The following is a 12415-nucleotide window of genomic DNA, read 5'->3' as shown; positions in this document are numbered from 1 at the left end:
ATGTACAACTGCTTGGCTTTCACCCCGCTTCCTGCTAAATTACGTTAGTTAAGCATGAGAAACCAAGGACATAATTGGTCTGCATAATCTGAGAATGATTCTGAAACAGACTAAAATCTGTGGCCAGTAATTTGTCCCCAGTCGACATAACTAAATTTTGTAAATGAAGCACAATGCATAGCTATTTCTACATTGTGCTTTTGGCACTAGCAACTAACTGTTACAAGGTATAGCTGTCTGTGTTGTCCATTTTTTGCTTTTGCACAGAGGCCAAAGGCTAGTTCACACAACAATGAAGTTTATTTAGGTGGTCTTCATACATACAATAATCTCCAATTGTGTTTAAATATTAATAATGAATTAACATCACCAATTTGCACCTTAACAGAAGCTCTGAGATCTTGTATCCCCTTGATAACTTACAGGATTCTCTTATAATTTAAAAGCCAGCTAGTTTGGTTTTTAAAAAATGGAAAATTCCAGCTAAAATAGAAAAGATGCTGGAAACACACAGCAGAACTATCAATCCCTATGGAGAACAGAGAAGTTATTTTTGAGGGCAATTTATTGTTTTTATGCTGTAGATTTGAAAGAGCTAATCAAATAGAGCCAGTCCTCCACAATTTCCCTATAGTCAGGATCTTCTTTTCCTTTTCAAATATATTTCTAATTCCCTCTGACAAGGAATTACCTTCCACTATCCTTCTGGGATAGTGCATTCCAAATGCAGCTCATTCATGATCAAAAAGTGCTAACAGCCAAAAATGACTGAAGTCCCTTTGGTTTCTTTGCCATTAACCTTACATAGAGACACAGGAACAAGAGTACTCATCTAGTCCCTCAAGCTTGCTCCACCATTCTAGATATGGATATCACGGAGTCAAACAGCATGAAAAAAAGCCCTTTGGCCCACCAAGACTGTGCCAACCATCAAACACTCATTTACAGTAATTCTACTTTACTCCCCATATATTCCCATCAACTCCCCCTTGATTCTACCACTACCATTGTAAATTGTGCTCAAGTGGCAACTTAGAGTGACCAATTAACCTACTGATTCACTTGTGTTTGAGATGTGTGAGGAAACCCGAGCACCTAGAAGAAATCCATACAGTCAGAGGCAAACTCCACACAAAGGAGACACAAAAGACCACAAATGCTGGAATCTGGAGCAAAAAAACAAGATGCTGGACCAGTAGTCCAGATGAAGAGTCTCAACTGAACTGTTAACTGTCCACTTCCCACCTCAGATGCTACCTGACCCACTGAGGTTGTCCAGCATCTTGTTTTTTTGCTCTGAACTCTACACAACTATCACTGCAAGTCAGGATTGAACCTGGGCAACTGGAGCTGTGAGACATTTGCTGCAACTCCAACCACCATCTTAAATCCTTAAATCTTTGCAGTGCAAGTTTCTTCAATCTCGCAGATTTCATAATAAGTTTTTGTGTGCTACCTTATTAAGTGGCTTTTACTACCTGCTAACATTCTCCTTACTTTTAATGACCATCCTCATTGTTTATTACATTTCTGAGTTGTGTACCATTTGCAGACATTACAGGTATAGATAATTAACTCACAATCTAAAAGAGCAGTAACTGATGCCAGGGAAGATAGTGGAATATACTTTCCCCAACTACTTTTTTTTTCTGCCTCCAGCCAAGTTTCTTCAATCTCGCAGATTTCATAATAAGTTTTTGTGTGCTACCTTATTAAGTGGCTTTTATAAGTCCATGTAAAAAATTTCAACTGCAGTCCACTTATCGATCCTCTCTGTCATTCCGTTAAAGAATTCAATCGTTCAAGCACAACTTGCTGGGCTGTTTAGATTCTGTTACTGTCGTGAGCCTACAGAGCACAGAATTCTCCAAAGAACAGCAAGACTGAGATTTCTCCTCGTAGTTGCACTGTTTATGTTTAGGATTCAGAATTCATCATGCAATATTCTCAGAGCTACACTTTATACTTCAGTATTAGGATGATTCACAGTGATGCGGTTGCCCTTAACAACATGGGGCAATAGCAGATTCTATCCAATTAGAATCTGCAATGTCTGCTTTTATCTATTTTACACTTCAAGATTTTCTTTGCCTGAATTGATTGCATTTAGTTAAGAAATTTTATAGCTTGAATATAGGCTGTGGTTGCAGATTGCCCTTGAAATTCAATCTAGCAGAACATGATGAGATTGTGACACATTCTTCCAAGATTCCTCTACCATTTTAACAATGTGTTAACCTGTTATTTTAAACAGTATAATCAGTGTCTTTTATTAAGGTGTCACTTCATAGTTGTTATGTCTGGGTTTATCTGCACTACTTTTCATCATGAAGCATATGCACTACTTTTCATCATGAAGCATATATTTCTCTAAATTGTTAATGTACAAAGCTAATCCAAATAGTAAGGGTATGCAAGAGTTCCTGTGGTGAAATTTGCCATCTGGAGATAGTGGTTCTGATCAGAACTTGAATCTTCAGTACAGCTCAGAGATCTGTACACATGCAGCAGAAATGGGTAGTCCGAGATGATGGATTATGGGGCCTTTGCACCATGCCAGCCAAGGCCCAGTCACTGCTAAACCCTGCCAGACCACTGGAGGATGCAGAGCAGCTGTGATACTGGCCCTCAAGATCTGAGAGTCCAGAAGGGTCAGCACTGCAGGGACTGGGTCCAGCAAGATTCAGTTCCATAAGAATAAGCTGGTTCTTAATTCATATTTTAGAACAGTAGATCTGGATTGTAATGCAACAGATCAGTAACCATGCTGAATGTAATAGAATTCTGAAAAGCACTAGTCTCACATCATAATGCTTCAGCCCAGCAACTGTTTACATCCACTTTAATGCCAAAAAGAAAGGCACATCGCTCCAGAAAATGAAAAGTAAAATAATAATTTATGATCTGCCTGCACCGCTTTAAATAGATTAAATGCAGTATATAAATGCACATTTGCCATCTGTCTGCTTATTTGCATAAGTAAATTGAGTGGTTTTGCAAGAACTCATCTGTGGTGTTGTGTTCCATTACTCCCTCTATCTTGGTGCCTTTCTAATTATTGATTACAGGTTATTTCTGTATTTCTATATAAATTAAGTAAAATAATAGTCTATGCTTTGACACTGGGAGCTTTGTACTATTCCCAATGGGATAAAACACCTCTTAAAAACACTGTATCTATTCACAAATTCAACTTCAGACTCCACTGGTTTTCAGCTCAAATAGAAGTTGTGTCAATTGATGATCAAATAAAAAATCCCCCACAGAGAATTCTTGAATATATTGCACCAGCAAAACCCTTGAGAAAAATCAAATCAGCATGAATTTTGCCTTCAATTGTCAAGTTTGAAAGGCAAAAATTGGGAGGGTATCATGCAATGGAATGGCTCCAGCCTCCTTTACCTATAATGAGCAGGCTGACAGCACATTATCCTGGTCAGGGCCCAAAAGTTAAAATCAACCCCTTCCAAATTTTCCAACCATAAATTTTACTTTATATTGCTCTCATTTTGTTTTGCAGTTTTCTGTTTTAAAAGGCAAGTTTTTGAGCAGTCTTAACTGGTCCTAATTTCCAAATTATTTCAAATTGAATCAATATTGTGCTCACAACTTCTTAAGAACCTTGTTTCATTATTCTTAATATATACCTTTATTTCATCATATACCACAATTAACTTTTATTCAGACACATTATTCAATTCTATTCATTTAACTTTGTATTTTCTGCTAGCAAACATTTTGACTTCTTTCATTTCCAAATTGTACCTACATATAAAAGATATTTCTTCCCCTCCTGTAATCCTACACCATCTAATATTGAAATTACCTCTGACTTTAGGAGCTCGTCATGTTTCCACTAACTCGAATGTCTAAGTAGAACTTTCAAACCTTGTAGAGAACAGAATATTTACAGTTGAATCTCCAAGCATCTCATTTCTATGGTAAAAACAGTCGCTAAATTTGAGCAGGAATGTTTGATTTGAAATTGATCACAGACAATACTTGTTAGCAGTGTCCCCATATGAGGCAAAGAAGCCTCCAGCACAATCAGAATGTGATTTAATAATGATTCAAATTTAAAACTTAACCAAGCCTGAATTGCGCAATGTAATATCCCAGAGTGACTTTCACACAATTGCTGCAAAGGTTTAGGTACATATGTCTTCTTTGCAATTATAGAAACATTTGCAGCTTAATGTTAAAATCAAAACTGGCACATTTTATTTCTGTGCCAGGTGCTAAAACACCACTGCTATAATTTAGCCTAATACCTTGATTATATTGATAAAACTGCGCTGAATATTAAACAGAAATGCAAATGCATTCTTACTCCATCTGTGTGATTTGTTGCTGTGCAAGATCACAGGCCACCATTTAAAAATGGATTTTCAGTCAGCGGGCCTTTACGTAACACTGCAGTGGCACGCTCTCATAATACTCAAACATGTTTTAGTTTACATTGTTTGACGTGGAGTTCAATCAAGTTCTACTGGGGAGCTCTGGTCAACAGGAGAATACATTTGATATAATTACCTCTTAACCCACTGAGTGCCAGCACACACCACTTTGAGGTCAAGTGCAACCTGAGTTCGATGCAGAGTTGGGATCCCTTCACTCTCTTCCAGTAACACTTCATTCATTCAATCCTAATCTCTATCTCCCCTCAGTAATATTGTTAAGGTGGTGACAAATAGTTACAGTTATGGGCATGTCTTGCTACAAGCCAGTGATCTCTACAAATGTATTTCATCCAGCAATCTTACATCCAGCATAGAGACTTTCACTGGATTAACCTGGACTGCACTTAAGTGCCAGTCTCAGAGGAAAATAACACTCTTACATCACACAGTGTCATTAAATCCCCACTGTAAATTGTTTAAATAACCAAGCACTCTCTGAAATTGTTACTTAAATCATTGTAAGCCTTTTAGTTAGCCACCTGTTTCCTTTCCCCATTTAATAACTGCTTGTGGCAAACATTTATTAGCATCTAACTGTAGGTTCATGGCTTCCCACACAAGTTTCTCAATTGGCCATCGATTGCATGATTTGTCACATTCAATTAACTTGCTTCCAGACTTCCTTGTGTAAACATACCTTTCAGTTCAGTGTCACTTATCTCAGCTGTACTCTGCCTCCATTTTCTGCCAATTCACACCAGTTCCCAGTTAGCTCTCACTCACTAACTGCCAGCCATTACTTCACATGTGCAGAAGCAAGGTTTTTGCTACCCTCAATGACATTCTCAAAGATAAAACTTCCACAGATTCAGTATCAAAATCAACAATTCTGATCCACCCATCTCCATTTCCCAGACCAGTAATACCAACGAGAATCAGTGTCAAAGAATTGTGCATCAAAGTTAAAGGTGTTCATTTTAAAGGCATCCTCATGGCATGCAAATATTTAATTTAAAACTACATCATGCTCATGCAGGGCAGTCATTGGTTTCACACTGGCAGTTACAGATCAGAAGAACAGAACCACAGAGTCAGTAGGGCATGGAATGACGTAATTGGCCCCCTCAAGTCCACGCCAGCCTTCCACAGAGCAATCTAGTCAGTCCCATTCCCTAACACTATCCTCACAGCCTGCAAATTATTTCTCTCAATTGTCCATCCAGTTCACATTGTTTCAACCCACTGCCCTTGCTAACTGTGAGCTCAAGATTGTAACCATTCTCAGCAAGGAAAGATTATCAATGTATCACTCCTGCCATTGCTTTAAATCGTATTCCCATCCTTGAACCATGTACTAATGGCTTTATTTACCCTATCTAAACTAATGTTGTACATCTCTGTTCAATCTCCCCTCAACCTTCTTTGCTCCAAGCAGCTTCTCAGTCTATACAATTGAAATCCTCTGCTTCCAGAACCACTCCAGTGAACCCGCTCTAAAGCCTTCATCCCTTCCTAGATTGTGGAGATCAGAATCGGACACAACATTCCAGAAGTGGCATAACTATTTGATAAAGATTTCTTTATTTTGGATTCAACAGCTCTATTTATAAAGCTCCAAGTCCCTTATACTTTAATAATCAATTTTTAACATGTCCTGGCACCTTCACAGATTTATGCATGTTGTTTAGAGCTGGACCACTTGCTTTATATTGGAGCAGGTTCTTCTGCTGCTTTGATTTCACTGCACCCTGGACCATGCTGTTTCTTCCAGCCTGGTCCAGGGTGAAGTCTTTCACTTCACAACTCGAATTCCCCCCTTTCCTATGCACACCAGCACCCCCTTTCTCCCCCTAGCTTACTGGATGTCAAACCCACCCTTAAAATGGAATGTTTGTAAATATTTCTAAATGTTCACTTAGGACCTGTTAAATATTGAAATCACTAAGCATATTATTTTTTAATTGCATACATTAAAGATGAACTCCTAATCTCACAATCAAAATTGTCATGGCCCTTGCACCTTACGTCTACCTGCACTTTCTCTGTAACTGTTACACTATATGCAACATTCTGTTATTGCTTTTTGCCTTGTACTACCTCGATGTATTTATGTTATGAAATAATCTGCATAGATGGCATGCAAAACAAAGTTTTTCACTGTATCTCAGTACACATGATAATAATAAACCAATTCCCAATTAAAAGTATAAACACCCACATATTTAAAACATTTAAGTTAATTTACTTGAAACACATCAAAGCTCTACAACTCTTTCTCTCAGCAGCCATTTCTTCCTTTGGGCTTGTTGTGCTTGCATCAGGTTAACCTTGGACATCTGTGGAAGTGCTGCCCCTTTGTAAGAAGTCCAGCAGGGCAGTATAGAAATCTCACTGCTGATTCTTTACTGAGTGAAAGGCTGCGCCTCAGCCTCTGCTCAGGAAGCACCCAGTTTTGGGTATTTCTGCAGGCAACTCCATTTTGGATCTCAGCAAAATAATTGTCCCATTGTCTTGCTTGTTCTGTCAGATTGTTTCTCTTCACATCTCTCTATTAGACTTCATCTGCCACCTGTCTGCCTATCAACTGTCATATCTATGTCCTCTTGCAGTCTATTCTGTTTTCCCTACTGTTGACCACACCTTCAAGTTTAGTGTAACCTGCAAAGTTTGAAATTTCACTCTGCATAACAATATTGAAATCATTGATGCAGAACAATAAATGAGCCACTTCCAGCTCTGCCCGTTGGGGAGTATCGGTGTCTATCATCTCCCAATCTGAAAAGCAATCATTTATCACAGTGTTTTATTTTCTATCCTCCACCAAATTTTAATCCATGTGCTACTAACTCCATCATTCCATATTTTCTAATCACATAGAAAGAAGCCCCATTTATCCCATTGAGTTTATACCTGCTCACAGAACAATTCATTAATCCCATTTCCCCACTTATTTCCCTGTCACCCATTCTATCACATGCCCATTATCTCCTCCCAAATTCACCAATCAGCCACTCAAACTAGGAACAATGTACAAAGGCCAATTAACCTACAAGCACATCTTTGGGATGAGTGTGGGAGAATGTACAACAGCCACAGGGAGAATGTGCAAGCCCCACACAGACAGGAGCCGAGGTCAGGATTTAACCTGGATCACTGGAGCTTTGAGGCAGTAGCACTGCCTGCAGTGCCACGGTGCCCTCCATTTGTCATTTGCAAGGAGGAGAGAGAAAGAATTTAATTTATTCATGTTCTTCCTGGAGTGCACCAATATTTAGTTGTGCACATGTACAAATGTTTGACCTTCCACCTTGCAGAATCAGTAGCCTGTCCAAGTACATGATTAAATGATGCCGTGTATCTCTCTGTACAGGAGTTTCATGCTGGCATGGTCAGAGGCACATTTGAGAAATTTATTTCAAGAATAAAAACAGTATTTAACTGCTAACTTGGGGTTAAACATCTAATTTTCAAAATGTCCTTCAGATAGCAGATTTGTTAAATTAATGAAATGGGCAGGGCAAATAGAATTTCAATTTCAAACTAATTACATAATTGGTGAAGGAGTTAATTCTGTTGTTTGTTAAGTCTTTTTGCAATTTTGAAGTTTTCTATTTTCATGCCATCTGATTAATTAAAAGATGCTGGACAGTTTGTGGTCTCAGTGCCAATCCCTATACAACACACATGGGACGAAAGAAATGTTCAGTTCTACATATAGCTCATGTGGATCTTAGAACATTGAACAGTACAGCACAGGTACGGGCTCTTCAACCCACAATGTCTGTGCTGACTGGTGTCAGTTCCTGTACACGTTGTATACACACTAGATAAAGGGGGAAAATTAACAATGAAACATCCTTGAAACCAACTGAGAACTGAAGGAGGAAATTGGGTCCATTATGTCAGTGCTGACACTTTGCAAAACCAGTTCAATCCTCCCCATATACCAGTTGGATCTGTTGCTTAGAATGCTTACATATTTTCAGATAAAAGATGAAGTAGTGTCTACTTCAACCACTCTCTATAGTCCAACAATTGACAGTATGAAAAAAATATTTCTCACGACTTTCTTCTCATTGTCTCAATGACATTAAATTGATGACCCTTTAGTACTGACTTTCCAACCAGCAGAAACAGTGGCCATGACTTTAATGACATGGGAAGCTGGAACACAGATGTGGGAAGTGAATGGCCCAGGAGGTAAATACAAAGAAAGTGAGGCCAAGCTATTTTTAACCTCAGGGCCATATTTGAAATTGAGAGATTTCCCACGCAAAGCTGATGGATGTGTAAAGCCGAGCAGGTTCGAGTGGGAACTGAGACGGGAGCTAGTTGCCGGAGGAACATAATGGTCCTGGCTCCAGCATAAAGGGTAAATATTTCGATGGGAATAGAGAGGAGGTTTCCATACAGAGGCCAATGTGGGTAGAAAGAGGGCATGGGGTAAGTAAATAATCAAGCAACGACAATGGTGTCTAGAGTCATAGAACAACACAGCACAGATCCAGACCCTTCAGCCCAACGAACCCATGCCAACCCTGGTACCCACCCACCTAGTCCCAATTTCCTGCGCTCAGCCAATATCCCTCTAAGCTCCGCCGCTCCATGTACCGATCCAAGTGCTTCTTAAATGATACTATTGTACCTGCCTCAACCACTTCCTCTGGCTGCTCGTTCCATATACTCACCACCCTCTGCGTAAAAAAGTTGCCCCTCAAGTCCCTTTTAATTCTTTCCCATCTCACCCTAAGTCTATGCTTCCTAGTATAGGACTCCCCTACTCTGGGGAAAAAGACTGCTACCATCCACCTTATCATTGCCCCTCATGATTTCATAAACCTTTATAAGATCACCCCTCATTCTCCTACGCTCCAAGGAATAAAGATTTAGCCTGGACAACCTCTCACTATAACCCAGGCCTTCTAGTCCTGGCAACATTCTCGTAAATCTTTTCTGCACTCTTTCCAGTTTAACCACAGCATTCCTACAACAGGGTGACCAAAACTGTACATAGTACTCCAAGTGTGGCCTCACCAACGACTTTTACAACTGCAACATAACGTCCCAACTCCTATACTCAATGCCCTGACTGATGAAGACCAGCGTACTAAACGCTTTTTTCACCCTCTGTCTACCTGTGATGCTGCTTTCAATGAATTATGCACTTGTACTCTGAAGTCCCTCTGTTCCATTACACTCCCTAGCTCCCTACCATTCATACTATAAGTCCTACACTGGTTTGACTTTCCAAAATGCATCACCTCACACTTACCTGTATTGAAATCAATTTGCCACTCCTCAGCCCACTTCCCTAACCGATCAAGATCCCCTTGTAATCTACGATACCCTTTTTCACTATCAACAGCACCTCCTAATTTCATGTCATCTGCAGACTTACTGATCAAGCCTTCTGCATTCGCATCCAAATCATTTATATAAATAACAAATAACTAAGGTCCCAACACTGCGGCACACCACTAGTCACCGGCAATAAACAACCTTCAATACCCACCCTCTGCTTCCTATCTCCAAGCCAATTTTGAATCCACTTGGATCAATTTGCATAGATCCTTGCCCGCAGTAGGAAACCTGTAGATTCAGTCAGTGAAGAGGTGTTGGGAGATTGGGACCTCAATGATATGATCAATTCAAGGTCCTGTGATGGACCAGTGTCTGCTAGTGAGATGCATCACTGCACATGTTTGGCTCCCTAAGATCCAGGAAAATGCAAAAAGATAAGTTTATAACATATTTTGGAGAGCAGAAACAGAGAAGAACTCCCTCAAGCTCCATACGTGGGCAACCAACACACCAGGTTTGCAGCCAACCTGGCCAGCCTTTCTCTCCTGGACTTGTGTCTTGCTGGCTGGGCAGCCTTGGAGCCGCCCAATATCACACTGGCCTTTAGCTTCTGAGCTGACGTGAGATGTCCTTCCAGGGATTTGGAAATGAGGTTTTAATAATAATGTAGTCATTCAGCTAATACTAAATAGAAAGGTAATTTCTCAGCTTGTAAATATACATCATTATTACACAGCATTTCATTTAAAATTGATTATTGTATCATTATGGAAGTATAAATGATGATTATTTCCATATTTTTGGTGTAGTAAATTCAGTTAGCTCTACAATTTACTCAGCACTAGTATGTTAATATTGGACAAAGTCAAGGTTGGTAAACTGTCATTTCAAATGTTCAATTGTTGGTTATTCCAGATCACACCTACCTTTATTAACTCACTTCAAAACATTTCAATTCATCACTAGGTTTAAGACAATGTTAAAGTACCAAAGATGAACCAATCATGTTAACCAGACCAGCCGTCAGTTGTGGCAGAGCTTACAACTATAACGGGCTACGAAACGAAGTTGGGCAGCACTGCCGACAACAGTGCATCCCTTCCGATGAGCTTAACACATTCTATGCATGTTTTGAACAGAAGGGGATAGGTATATCACCATCCACCCTGACAGTCTCCAATGCACCTGAGCCCACAGTCACGGTTGAAGACGCAAGATCAGTCTTCCGGAGAATGAACCTGTGGAAAGCATCTGACTGGGATGGTGTCCCTGGCCATGCCCTAAGATCTTGTGCAGATCAGCTGGCGGAGTTACTGACAGACATTTTTAACATCTCCCTGCTTCAATCTGAGGTTCCCACCTACTTTAAAAAGTCTACTATCATGCCGATATCTAAGAAAAACGTGGTAATGTGCCTTAATGACTACCGCCCAGTGGCTCTTGACATCCATCATCATGAAGTCCTTCGAGAGGCTGGTCATGGCACGCATTAACTCCAGCCTCCCAGGAAACCTCAACCCACTGCAATTCACCTACCGCCAAAACAACTCTACGGCGGATGCCATCTCCCTGGCCCTACACTAATCCCAGGAAACCTCAACCCACTGCAATTCACCTACCGCCAAAACAACTCTACGGCGGATGCCATCTCCCTGGCCCTACACTAATCTCTGGAGCATTTTATCACCTACATTAGACTATTGTTTATTGACTACAGCTCCATCTTCAATGCTATAATTTCAAACAAACTCATCACCAAACTCCAAGACCTGGGACTCAACACGTCCCTCTGCAACTGGATCCTTGACTTCCTGACCAACAGACCGCAATCAGTAAGGATAGGCAGCAATACCTCCGGCACGATTATCCTCAACACCAGTGCCGCATAAGGCTGTGTCCTCAGCCCTCTACTCTGCTCCCTATACACTCATGACTGCGTGGCCAGATTCTACTCTAACTCCATCTACAAGTTTGCAAATGATACCACCATAGTGGGCTGTATCTCAAATAACGATGAGTCAGAGTACAGGAAGGAGATAGAGAGCTTAGTGACATGGTGTCATGACAACAACCTTTCCCTCAATGTCAGCAAAACAAAAGAGCTGGTCATTGATTTCAGGAAGGGGGTCGGTGCACATGCTCCTGTCTACATCAACAGTACTGAGACTGAGAGGGTTGAGAGCTTCAAGTTCCAAGGAGTGAACATCACCAATAGCCTGTCCTGGTCCAACCACGTAGATGCCATGGCCAAGAAAGCTCACCAGCGCCTCTACTTCCTCAGGAGGCTAAAGAAATTTGGTATGTCCCCTCTGATACTCACCAATTTTTATCAATGCACCATAGAGAGCATCCTATCTGGATGCATCACGGCTTGGTATGGCAACTGCTCTGCCCAGGACTGCAAGAAACTGCAGAGAGTTGTGGACACAGCTCAGCACATCATGGAAACCAGCCTCCCCTCCATAGACTCAGTCTACACTTATCACTGCCTCGATAAAGCAGCCAGCATAATCAAAGACCTCACCCACCCCGGACAGTCTCTCTTCTTCCCTCTCCCAATGAGCAGAAGATAAAAAAGCCTGAAAGCATGTACTACCAGGCTCAAGCACAGCTTCTATCCCGCTGTTATAAGACTATTAAACGGTTCCCTAGTATGATTAAGATAGACTCTTGATCTCACAATCTACCTCGTCATGACCTTGCACCTTATTGTC

The 12415-nt window shown here is 40.6% G+C and overlaps 1 protein-coding gene across 1 annotated transcript in view; it reads right to left on the bottom strand.

The window, feature by feature from the left end:
* parp8 (poly (ADP-ribose) polymerase family, member 8) overlaps positions 1-12415 on the bottom strand; it is a 292103-nt gene that overhangs the window by 138224 nt on the left and 141464 nt on the right. The window lies entirely within an intron of this gene.

The sequence above is a fragment of the Pristis pectinata genome, chromosome 2 (genome assembly GCF_009764475.1).
Source record: "Pristis pectinata isolate sPriPec2 chromosome 2, sPriPec2.1.pri, whole genome shotgun sequence".
Lineage (NCBI taxonomy): Eukaryota > Metazoa > Chordata > Chondrichthyes > Rhinopristiformes > Pristidae > Pristis > Pristis pectinata.
This window is presented reverse-complemented; position numbering and strand designations above follow the sequence as displayed.